The sequence below is a fragment of the Aricia agestis genome, chromosome 3 (assembly GCF_905147365.1).
Source record: "Aricia agestis chromosome 3, ilAriAges1.1, whole genome shotgun sequence".
In the NCBI taxonomy this organism is placed as follows: Eukaryota; Metazoa; Arthropoda; class Insecta; order Lepidoptera; family Lycaenidae; genus Aricia; species Aricia agestis.
The window spans coordinates 11,177,376-11,190,329 of NC_056408.1; the positions used below are offsets into that span (position 1 = coordinate 11,177,376).

A 12,954-nucleotide genomic window follows, 5' to 3' on the forward strand; every position below is an offset into this window, starting at 1 on the left:
GTCGCCCATGGACACTCGCAGCATCAGAAGAGCTGCAGGTGCGTTGCCGGCCTTTTAAGAGGGAATAGGGTAATAGGGTAGGGTAGGGATGGGAAGGGAAGGGAATAGGGGAGAGTAGGGAAGGGATTAGGGTAGGGGATTGGGCCTCCGGTAAACTCACTCACTCGGCGAAACACAGCGCAAGCGCTGTTTCACGCCGGTTTTCTGTGAGAACGTGGTACTTCTCCGGTCGAGCCGGCCCATTCGTGCCGAAGCATGGCTCTCCCACGTGTGAGCGAGCCATGCTTCGGCACGAATGTGAAAGTACTACAAAACAAATGTGTTTCAAAATATTTCAGCATCAAAACGAATGATAAATTAGTTGACATGAAGAAACCACAGAGCATATTAAGTTATAAATCAAAGTACATCAAGGCCGTAGTTATTAATAACTTGAATTAAACAATAAATTTAGGAGCTAATCGCGCCGCTCGGCCGCAAAACCGCTCGCTGAGTCAACATTTATAGAGACAAATTGTTGCACCACTAACAGGGCTACGATGTATTAATCTTGCTACGACGCTACGCCGTAGACACCCCTCTACGCCCACGCGACACTTAACGCTTACGCAAAAATGACTTTGTCTTGGCCGGATTTTTAACGTCTCTTATGTTATACCGATGTTTGCCGGTTTGCAATAATTATGGTAGTAATTAGTCAAGAAATTTCATAATTTTTAACACTATATGATTTGTCTTGTGGTTCGTACCATAATTAAAATAAAACTTTCAGGCTAACGTTCCAAATTAAGAATACAATATCTCACAATGAAATTTAAAAAATTGTGTGTGCTGAAATATTTCATTATAAATTCAGCGATTAAAATCAGAAAGCATTAAAATAAATAATGTATTGTGGATAATTTAAAAGGTAACTTATTTATAACTAATTTTGGTTTCCTCTAACCCCACTGCATATACATTATACATTATACAGTAATATAATATATGTACGTGGTAATGTCACACATTTGCTTGACTAGAAATAGTTAATAGCAGCAATTGGGTACATTACTTTAATGTTAACACTATTATAACATTACTTTTATGGTATAAACGTATATCACTATAAACCACGCACACGCGTTTATTTACTTTATTGCTTAATTTACATAAAATAGCATTTATTTACTATTTGTAGCTTAACGTTTCAAAATTGATGAAAAGATATAAACAAAAAGTTGCATTTTAATAGGAATAAATCGATTGTTATTAAATGTAACCTACATTTAATAACCTAAACAATTTAAAACTAGAACTTATGCCGATTGATCGATTAAATAAAAAAATAAGTTACAAAGGGATTTTAGGCCGCTGCTTGCTTCGCATTATTTCCCTACAACCGCAATAAACGTATCACGACATACTCATAAATACATATTCTTTAATCTGGCGTTATCACGTCTAAGAGTGATAGGATAGTTTTCTCCCCATTTCCCCGTGACGTACGCGACACGACTGCATCTGTCATTAGTCACCGTCACGGGGGCAACACGGGGGCCGCGGGGGCCACACGGACCGCGGGGGCATAAACAACTACATTTCTCCGGGGGCCAACATTTATATTATGTCCGACAAATGACCCCGCGCTGTATTTTAAGGTCAACACCGTTTGACGTAATGTTTCACTGAAAGCTTTTAAGGAAAGGAAGGGTCGGCTGCGTATTAGAGATTTTACAAAGACTTAGGTAAGTTTTATATCGTCCATAATAAGTAGACCACCGCCTAATATGATATGTACTATCAGAGAAGTTGATTCCTAGGCAGATGGGTCGGGGACCTACGCGGCTACGTAGTTTGGTCGCGTTACGTCAAACCCAGACAACAGATCACAATTAACATTGGATTGACATGATCCGACCAAATAACGATGGTCTGTCAACTGCCAAGGAATCAATTTCCTTAATAGTAACATGTTAATTACATTATAAAATAGTCAAATTTAAAGCAAAAATATTTAAACTATCGATACATGCTTGTACGTTAGGGCAGCATTTTTCATAGAAAACAACATACTGCATAAAAAAGCCTACAGCTATCACAAAACCTTCCTTGCATACGACATTATTAATATTTTTCGTATATACGTGTAGGCAGGGACCATTTGTCCGTCAAGGAGGGTGTTAATTGTCTGAGATCGCTAATGAAACTCGCCGCTGTCATCATGCTGAGCTCTACCATTCAGGGAACGAGGCTTTCTCAGAACATAGTTATACTTGTACTTTTATACCATGGGCGTAGCTTTAAGTGTTGATTTTTTGGGGTTTATTGAGTATTTCCGTTGAAAATTAGAGAATTAACGTTCTACAATAATTTATTAATAATTGCTTACGCAAACAGTGTAACATCTTCCTGCTTTTCCTGAACTCAAAATCCTTAGCCATCTAAATAGGCTTCAGGCCTTCAGCGTGAAGAGGTATAAAGATACTACATATTATTGTATGGATGGAGGAAGTACGGTTGTTTATTACAGAAGTTGCAGTGGTGGGAATGACATTGGCCCACCATTAACCACCAAGTTGATGAGCCAATGCCAGTTAAAAAGAATGGATATTCAAAAGCAATGAACCCAGAAAATTAGGATATATGGAAACCAACAAAGAACAGTTATTTTCACGGGAAATAACTTTCGGGGAAATCAAACTTGGAATTACAGCACATGGCGCAGCAGGTGCGAATAATACGGCAGGTGTCGCGAACGGATGTTTTCAGATGTCTACGAGTCTGATGTTGAGGCATCGCGGAGCCCTGCACTTACCCCAGTCTGGATTAAAGTATTTATATATTCAAAAAGTATTTATTACATTAAATTATTGAAAATATTTTAATATTTATATACTTTTAAAATAATAAATATTTTAATCGTGTCCATTTTAAAAGCTTTTATTTAACTTGCTCTGTATGTATGTTCGGGTGAAATTTTGGAACTCAATTTTGAAGTAGATATATTTAACCGATCGAGCTAAAATTTAGCATGCACGTTTAGTTTGGATGACAATGCATGATATTGTATGTGGCATCACTCTAAATCCAATATGGCCGACCATCCAAGATGACGAAATAGTTATTTTCTATGCAGTTCTACAATATGGATATTAAATGAAAGGACTTTTTGAGAGTAACTCAAAAACTAATGTAATGTCATACTACATCCAATATTATGGCGGCTCATCCAAGATAAAGGTATAGTTATTTTTAATGCACTTCAGCAATATGGGTATCAAATGAAAGGGCTTATTAAGAGTAACTCGGAAACGAATGTAATGTCATTCTACATCCAATATGGCGTCTCATTCAAGATAGGGGAATATAGTTATTTTTAATGCACTTCTGCAATATGGGTATCAAATGAAAGGGCTCATTGAGAGTAATTCTGAAACGAATGTAATGTCGTATCGTGTCGTGTCGTATCGTGTCGTGTCGTGTCATGTCGTTGATTCCGGTCATTTTGTCATTCAATCCGGTGTTAAGTGATATTTAATTTTTTAGTCGTAAAATTAAGTGCGATTTCTAAAGACTTCAATTAAGTTAATCAGATTTTAACAAATTCTTGAAACAAAACAAGCTACAATCAAGCAGACTTAAGAAATCTAGTCAGAGATTTAACTAAAAAACAAAAAATAAATTTTAAGCAAAAAACTTTTTGAAAAAAAGCTTTTATTTACTCTGAAAAGATGAAAATAAATTTCCCCTTAAAAATTTTAACTATTATGTTATAACTTCAATATATTATACAATTTGCATTATAATAAAAGCTTGTCGCATCTGTTGGCACTTACCAGAACTTTATTATTTACAAATCACGCGACAAGCTTTTATTATCATGCATACATATACATACATTAGGACTACTACCTATATTTTGTAAAAAATATTGACTTCATCATAGTTTTTTTCAATTCTTGTCTCTGGGACTCAGCTGATCTCAGACTGGCCGTTTAAGCATTGTCTAATAGTATCTAAAATTAAATTAAAAAAAACAATAAGTAATCCATTTTCAATTTGTTAATTTGTTGTCAACAGACTTCAACCATAAATAAAAGAGTATAATTCGTATCTATAGGCTTGTCACTCAAAAATCTGTCATTTTTCCTAGTAGTAGTGTCGTTGTGTGTGTAACGTTTTATTTGTTAAAAATATATATGATAAAAGCATCATTTTAAAATAATATTAACTCGATGCACTCCTTCACCATATAAACTATAACTGTGCGAAATTTCATGCACCTACGTTTCCCCATTTTTCGTAAAAAGGGTTACAAAGTTTTTCTCTCACGTATTAATATATAGATTAGGCAGATGGCGGACCTACGTAAATTGTTCGCGTTGTGTCAAACCTCTCCGACAGATCACAGCTAACACATAAAGTTAATATACCTAGCGGAATAGAGAAACAAAGGCCTGAGCAAGAGATGTCACTATCAGTAACACTGCGTGGTAAAAAGAGACGTGTGATACATGACAGCAGCACTATTTTTTTGACGTCCAGTCGGCACGTGCCGCACGTTGACAATTTAATCTCATAGAATTCATGTTCAATCATGCTTGTGTAAGTGTATATGTACACATATTTTTCACAGAGATGAAAACTAATTTTGGTTTCGTTTGACAGCTCGAGATTGTTGCTCTATTCCGCTAGGTATATTAACTTTATGAGCTAACATTGAAATGACATAATCCGACCAATTGACGTAGGTCCGTGAACTGCCTATGAATCAATTTCTTCGATGGTACATGAAAATCCTAAAAACAGTTCCTTCTTTAAACTATATTCTGTCTAAACTCCTTGCATAAATTTTTATCAAAAGTTTAATAAGATTATAGAGAGCGTAGTACAAGTTGTGAAACATCAATTTCCTGCGAGATTCTTGCGCCCTATCGGCGCTGGGATCGGCGGGCTGTCGGTCGGCGGGCTTTCATTAGCCTCTTAGCGAATTAACACCCTTCAGCAGTGACAGAATCGCCATACGACCGATTTATTACATAGAGAATAAAGCATTTCAAGGCAAGCGTGAGCAATGGTAAAGAACTGAAACTGAATTGTTTTATAGGTAAAAACGCATTAACAATAAATTTATTGATGTATATTTAAAATGTAAAAGGAAGGTGAGCATCAAATGGTTTTAGGTAAAAATTAAAACATTAAAAACTTAAAAGTATTAATATTATATTCTAAATAGAGAGTATATCAACTGACAAGTCAAAATGGGCTAGCCTGATTTGGCTGACATGCTTTACCATGTATCTATATCATTAAATATTACTTGCCATTTTTTTTAATATACTAAATACGTAAGTACTACTATCAAAATCACTAACTATACAATGTAACTAACTTCCTAAAATTCAACACCGCAGCAAAGAAAATCTACCCCCAATAGAGCAGTTCTACCCCAGACATAAACGCAGGACCCAATAAATTCGATGAGTTAAAAAATCGCGTCGTTACCATAATAGAACGACGCTCGTCTCGATCGATCGCATCACTCCGAACTAATTTGATTTTAGCATATTAAGGGGGCTAGATGTAAGGAGCGCGTCTTGTCCCACCCCGCGGTAATAACGAAAATGATGTAAGGTGTGCCCTTAATATCCATCACGTCCCCGTATTTGCTTATCTATTGTAACACGGAAGTGTAAGAACCGCCAGGGTTATCGACACTTGTGTTTACACTTTGGACTATTAATTTTTATACACTCGGAAGAAGACGTTGGAAATACGACACAGAATATCTTAGGCCTAGTTTTAACAGAAAGCACTGCCCTAGTAGACAAGTGGCAAGCGATTATCGTAAACGCTAACAAAATGTATGCGATTTGACATAAGTCATTGCTTCGCTAGCGAATACTAATGTCAAATCCCATACATTTTGTGGCGTTGGCATTGGCGATTACTATAATCGATTGCCGCTTGTCTAGGCCCTCAGAGGGCCTAGACAAGCGGCTGATATTTTTAATTAATCGTAATAAACACAAAAATATTCCATCAAATCATTTTGAAATTACGTCAATAAGAGATTAACTCGAAGTTTAAAATACCAATGAATATTAAAAGTTTAAAAACATAAAAGCCATTACTTAAACATTTTTATCAGATCCAGTAACCCAACAAAGGCGAGATTAGTCTTCTGTAACAAACTCATTTAACTTTACGAATTTCCTTTTGCAGAATTCCTCAATAATATTTCGCCACTTCGATTTTATTGCCTTCCGTTGTCGTCCGCTCGCGATACATTTATTTTATTCAGAATTTAAGGATTAATACGCCCCGTTTGTCTTCGGTGATATTTCTTCATAATCTGCTGGATTTTCAGCTACTGAACCAAATTAATGGACCCGAAACAAAAGAACACAATTTTTATCTCATTAAAATAGTCTTAAAAATTAAGTTCGTAGTTTTACCTGTCAGAAATATTCAATTAATGAAGCATATTAAGCATACACATTTCTGAGAAATATTGTAATTAGAAAAAGTTGTAGTAACTCAATTTAACATTCGTTATTAAAAAAACTTGCGTTAACTCAAATTAACAAGCCTTAACAAAGCTGACATACATACCTAGCCAATTTTTTTCCTTTCATATAAACCCCAAATACTACTTAAAAAATCCCAAGATTTTAAGAGAGAAGCAAACGCAGGAAATGTAGAGTCGGAGGGTAGATACGAACGTCTCAGCTCTCAATCGGAAGGCGCGGTACATAAATAAGGCGCAATGAAGGTATTCCCTTATCTCGGAGGATTGTCACCGGATTTTCACTGTTTACCTTTCAATGTGAGCTCTCCGAGTGACGAGCGTTAAAAGCTTACGAGTACATTTTCCGCTTTGGGAGCTATTCTTGATACTTGATGTTAAACATTAACGCGTCTGTTGTGACAAAAAGTTACGTACTTATATGAAAACTCTATGCTACAATATAGTAGGCCTATTATATAATAGCTTTTATATTGTTTTTGAATATTAGATGATTTTACTGTCAGAAAAATTGTTTTATTGTCATGTGAAGGACCTATGTTGTCAAGTTTAGGACTCAGTACTTAAGGACTGGTAGAGTCCTACCACATTGTATGGATTCGCCATATAAGTATGAATTAATTTCTCTGATGTACTACATATTTTTGATAGATCTGTGTACCAAGAAGTTAGTTTCTGGTTATTAGCTGATATGACCAAAAAGTAACTAGTAACATAATTTTATTTGAATTTTAAAGTTTACATCTCTTCATTGTATTGTATACTCGCATCAATATTTTATCTATTTCAATGTTTTAACTGATAAGCAAACATAATATCCAAACAACACTAAAATGGAAACATTTATCGTACCCCGTATTTAATTTATTTAATGCGGTATGGCTGTGTATTGAACCGCTAACAATTCGTAATCGCTTAATACCCCGGATTTTATCTGTGGCAATACTGACTTGAGACGAATTATTATTGTCCCTCAACGCACTCTCATTGCACAATCAATTCTATGATCACGAATTCAAACACAGTTATAGGGAAAACGTGAAAATTGTACTATTTAATCTGTTAAGTTAAGAATTCGTTTATCGCGCGAGAACCGTGTATTTCTTTGGGATATAAAGTATCCTATGTCCTTTCCCGGGACTCAAAGTATCTCCATACCAAATTTCAGCAAAATCGGTTTAGCTGTTTGGGCGTTTCAGACAAACAAACAAACACACTTTCGCATTTTAATATTAAGTATGGTATTAATAAGGTACCTAGAATATAATAAATCGTGATGAATGCGTCAACTCTCTATACAGTTGATACAGTAAATCTATTTCTTCTAAAGACTTTAAAGTGGATCACAATTTATGTTTTAAACTAGTTCCATGTTCTCTACCTCTAGACAATTTGCATACTGAACAGACGGCTTAGGTTTTCAAAGTTGTTTGAATTGAGTTTTGGGGTAGGCAAGTCGCTACACAAAAGTATACATTACTATAGTATTCCTTAATAGATAAAAAATTACATTTTGAAAAACCTATCGATAAGTTTTTTAAGCCAGGTTTGTAATAGAAAAATCTAAAGTGGAACTTTCACGATATTGAACTAGTAGGTACAGTCCAATATTTTTTCAGTTTTATTTAATATTTACACAATTTATTTTTATTGCTTCACATAAAAGTAATAACAAATCATTATCACACTGCAATAAGCTTCGAGCATTTTAAATTTTATCCCCCCGATAATAATAGGAATACTGAAGTTTTATTTAAGTATCGAAACAAATAAAATGTAACGATACAAAGTAAGCCGAGTCAATAATGAGCTCATTTCGTTATCAGTTGACCATTACCGAAAATCGAATGGTACATTACGCGGAGTCCGATACTCCGACCCAGTATAAAACCTCTTATCTAGACGAACGAGATCTTCGGTTGCAATATTTACTTTAAAAAAGTAATAAATTCTGGCCATTTACAAAAATAAAAACGCTCCGTCTCTTATCGTCTTCGATTTTTAAATAACGGCGCGCCATCGGGAGCTCACTCGAACACGGTTTTTGTCCTCTGCTCCCCTTTTTTCCGGGGAAAAAAATTCTTTTTCGGCAATTTAGAGGCGAGCAGATAATAAAAGGGCTCTAAATACTTCGATCTCGCCCTAATGAAAACTTCCAAATTTCTCATTTCAGTATCAATAAACTTATATTCATAAATATAACGTCTTTTATGGTATCCGACCGAATTGTACTCGTCGAGTGCTTACGACGAACGTAACATTGTTTATTTTGACTTTTTAGCAACAATATTATGTTTTATATGCGATATGTATATAATCTTAAAAAATCAAAGTTTTGAAACGTACAAAAAATTACATAATTTTCCACTCGTAAGTAACTTCGATGGAATTAAACCCCAGAGTTTTTCATGGTTTTCAAATTTTAACGTTTTTTATTAATTATGTAGATCATAATATTTAAGAATGAATTTTAATTTAATCCCACATACGATAATAGGGTTATGTTAGCCAGCACTTGACCTAATTCTACGAGCTGGGAGCAAATCGAGAATCGATATGGCAACGACCCCTCTACGGTAGCGCCGACTCACGCGCTCGATGCCTCGTGCTTGTCCTAGAGCTTGCATTCCTAGTTAAATTAAAAAATATTAAATATTAAAGTACATATTTATAGTCTAGAAGAAATATAGCTAATAACAACTTGTGTTCTTGCGCCTACTTTTGACTTTAGACAGTTCGTTTAGATAAGAAAGTGCGTGAATTTGTTTTTCTTTTTTTTTCTAATTTTCTTTTCGAAAGTTTAGGTTTGTAAAGTTCGATCGGTGACTTGAGGCAGAAAACTTCATATAAAAAGTCAAAAGTATGAATTTTTGTGCTTCGTAATTTGATTATTCGACTGAACATTAATGAAAAGAGTCTGCAAGTAAAACTAAAATATTGACGTGTTTTAGTCACACAATGGAGTTTTTCAGTCCGGTTGTTCCCCCGGGCACGTGGCCAGTAATTACTCAGCTGGGACGATCTAAGAGTCTTCAAACAGAGACGATATTGAACTAAAACAAATAATATACAATTGATGTTATAGATATTATGTTGAGTAAATTGTAGCTTTTTAGAAATGTTCAGTTTTTGTTTGGAAATTGGGTGGACATAGAAAATTGTATTGACGTCAACACCATTAATTGCTCTAGGTAGAGTCTAGAGTCTAGACAATAGAATTGAATCGAAATAGGAATCAATATAACAGGCAGAAAATAATCTTGAATTTAGAAGTATATTCGACAAGAAGTCACACGCTGACTTAAACTTAATCCAACATACGGCAGAATTTGCACAACTTCGCCATATTGAGATTGTTGAAATTCGGGAATTATTTACAAGCCGCACCGCGTGTCCTGTGAGCCCGGGATACGTATTTGAATTCCTGTATGAAGTAGAAATACGGCTTTATACGAGTAAAATCATACTTTCTCCACGGCCGCGGGGGGCGCTCTAATGACCGCGCGGGGAGAGGCACCGCTATACCACCGCTATACCTACACCTACCCGCCGCCGACCACACTTTATATTGCGTTTAGCGAGCTGCCTACTCACACTCTTGTAATAACACACAGACAAGCTCCCACTTTTTACATTTCAACATGCACTATTTTCTTTTGGGAGAACACGTTTTGATGCTCCTTTTGATATGAAATATGAAACGAACAGTTATGAGGTTGAAAAATGTAACTTTGTGCTTTTTTTCGTGTTTACAGTTTTGGCCCACTGCACGATGTCGATTACTTTTAAATGATAGTACACAATTGAATTGAAATGAAGTAGGAATACGACTTTTAGAGTATAGAGAATGCTTTATTCTTTCGTTTATGCAAAGCATTTTCATAGCAAAGAACATTAGTAATATAAGTAACCTGTATTAGAACCTGTGATTCCAAAATGTTTACTTTTCAGTTGGGACTCCATTTTTTTTAAATAAAGAGCCACACCAAGCCGAAATCTGCCGAATTGAAACGACGCGCGACGTTAGACGAATGTTAGGTGATTTTCGTTTCGGAATTTCTTGATTCGGTCGGCGCGCTCAAAACCTGCGATAAAAGCTATGCAATTTATACAGTGTGTAACAAAAATAAGTTATAATACTTTAGGGTGTGTACGTGTTCCTTGTAGAGAGTTCGCTGTGAAAGTAGCAGCGCTGAAAGACGATTTTTTTTTCACTTTTGTATGGGCAAGGGCCCGAGTGTCACGAGTTTCCCCATACAAAAGTGTAAAAAAAAACTCTCTACAAGGAACACGTACACACCCTAAAGTATTATCACTTATTTTTGTTACACCCTGTATAGATTAAAAATTGTAAAAGTTCAAAAAACGCCGTAGCTTATAGGTATAGCCATTCAGAGCTAGGTATAGCTACTACGACAAATTAAAAAACTAAACCAGTGTTATATGGTAGAAACTAATTGAATTGTTTCACTTAAGACCAATTAAATGGAACCCGGCCGGATTAACGCAAGTCACGGGCGGGGTATGCATATGTGAGGGCAAAAGTCGATGCTCAAGAAAACTGCTGACTCACCAACCCCGTGTCAAATCTCAATAGACACTGGTGTTTTGCACATGTAACATCATTATCATCGCTCTGTGCCGTCAGCATGTTATTTTAGGTATGTTCGATGAGTAGAAAACGCAAACTCCTTACTATTTAATATATTTACACAGCCTAACGCCTCCGTGGTCCAGTGGTTAAGAGCGTGGCTCTTGACTTGGAAGTCGTGGGTTCGATTCCTGCGTTGGAAACATGTTATTTCCAAGTTTGCTTAGGATAGTGCGGGCTGATCACCTGATTGTCTGACAAGTAAGATGATCCATGCTTCGCATGGGCATGTAAAATGTCGGTCCTGCGCCTGATCTCTCGCTAGTCGTGTCGGTCTTCCGTCACACGGGGTTATGAGAGTACTCGTAAAGGAATAGAGAGTGCTCTTGTGTACGGCGCATGCACTTGGGCACTATACCTCCTGCGTACCTGGCCTGGTTTCAATGAAACCGGCCGCCGTCACCGAAACCAGTTTGGGGGTATTATTTACACAGCGATAACAAGGTCGGCTTGTCTTTTTCTGGCACATTACAAAATTCATTTGATAGACAACGATTGAGGACCTTGAAGCTTGAAGCTGCGTAAATATACCAAGTGTAACAAGACATAGTGATAATACTATAGGGTATGTAATGTGTATATTGTGTCCCATATTATATAGAGTGCCATGTGAAAGTAGCAGCGCTGAAAAAGCATTTTTTGTGGTTTGTATGAGCAAGAGGCCCAGCGTCATGGTTTTGTGCATTGAAAAGATGAAAAAAATCTCTCTTTCAGCGTTACCACTTTCACATGGCACTTTATATATAGAACTCAAACAGGCCCTAAAGTATTATCACACCACATTTTGTTACACCCTGTACATTTTTTCCTTCAAATTACCTTATTAACTCAATAAGGTAGTTTGAAATAATTTATGTATACTTACCCACATAATAACAAAAATAGAGGGTGGTTATCGAAGTGTGTGAGAAAACTCGTCTATACTAAGGCACGAAATGTAATTGTGTGCAGCACATAATATAGACCTGGTAATAAAATAGTAAAAACTCAAAATGGTAGATGCAACAGTACGATAAATATGGTGTATTCGTTCGCACGGACACCCAGTTATTATGTGGGAGGGAAGATTGGTGGACGGTGTACACCTCATATTAGTGCGCCTCAGGCGTGCACTTGGACGTAAATAGTGAGTTTTAGTACCTTGTCACTGTAAATTCCAGATTACACCTATTGAGTAGTGGCTATTAATATCGTACATACATGTGGTCGGCCGAGGGCACTATCTCGCCACTCTACTCACTAGGTGTAATCAGGCCTTAAGACAATATAGCTCCAGGGACGGGTTAATGCGATAGCACTGTGTATTTATGTTGGGAGTCTGTTAGGTTATAGTTTAAACCATAGATAAAGTATTATATATAGGAGATATAGGTGGAGTCAGGCCGGGCGCACACTAACGGCCAGGTCGAAAGTATGGTTTGGCCGCTGGCCCCCGTGCGGCCAGGTACGCGTGGTCTATGGCGGTTTCATACTAAGGTATCTATCTCGATGGCCGTCGCGACCTGGCCGCTGCGGCCATCGAAAAGTATGGTGTGGCCGCAGGTCGCGTTGCGGCCAGGTGCGCGTCGTCTATGGCGGTTTCATACTCAAGTATCTATCTCGATGGCCGCCGCACAGACGTAAAAAAAGTACGGACGTAACCTTCTCTAATCACGAGTGAAGCCTAGTTATGGCCGCCCGTGTAGGACGTGTGCGTGATATGAGGGTTGCCATATAAATCATAAATTTCCCTACTTTTAAATTTTGTAAACTCAGACAAGTTAAATGTATTTTTTATACTTAAACATATTTT

The 12,954-nt window shown here is 36.6% G+C and overlaps 1 protein-coding gene across 1 annotated transcript in view; it reads left to right on the forward strand.

Moving 5' to 3' along the window:
• LOC121725657 (homeotic protein proboscipedia-like) overlaps window positions 1-12,954 on the forward strand; it is a 42,388-nt gene that overhangs the window by 7,794 nt on the left and 21,640 nt on the right. The window lies entirely within an intron of this gene.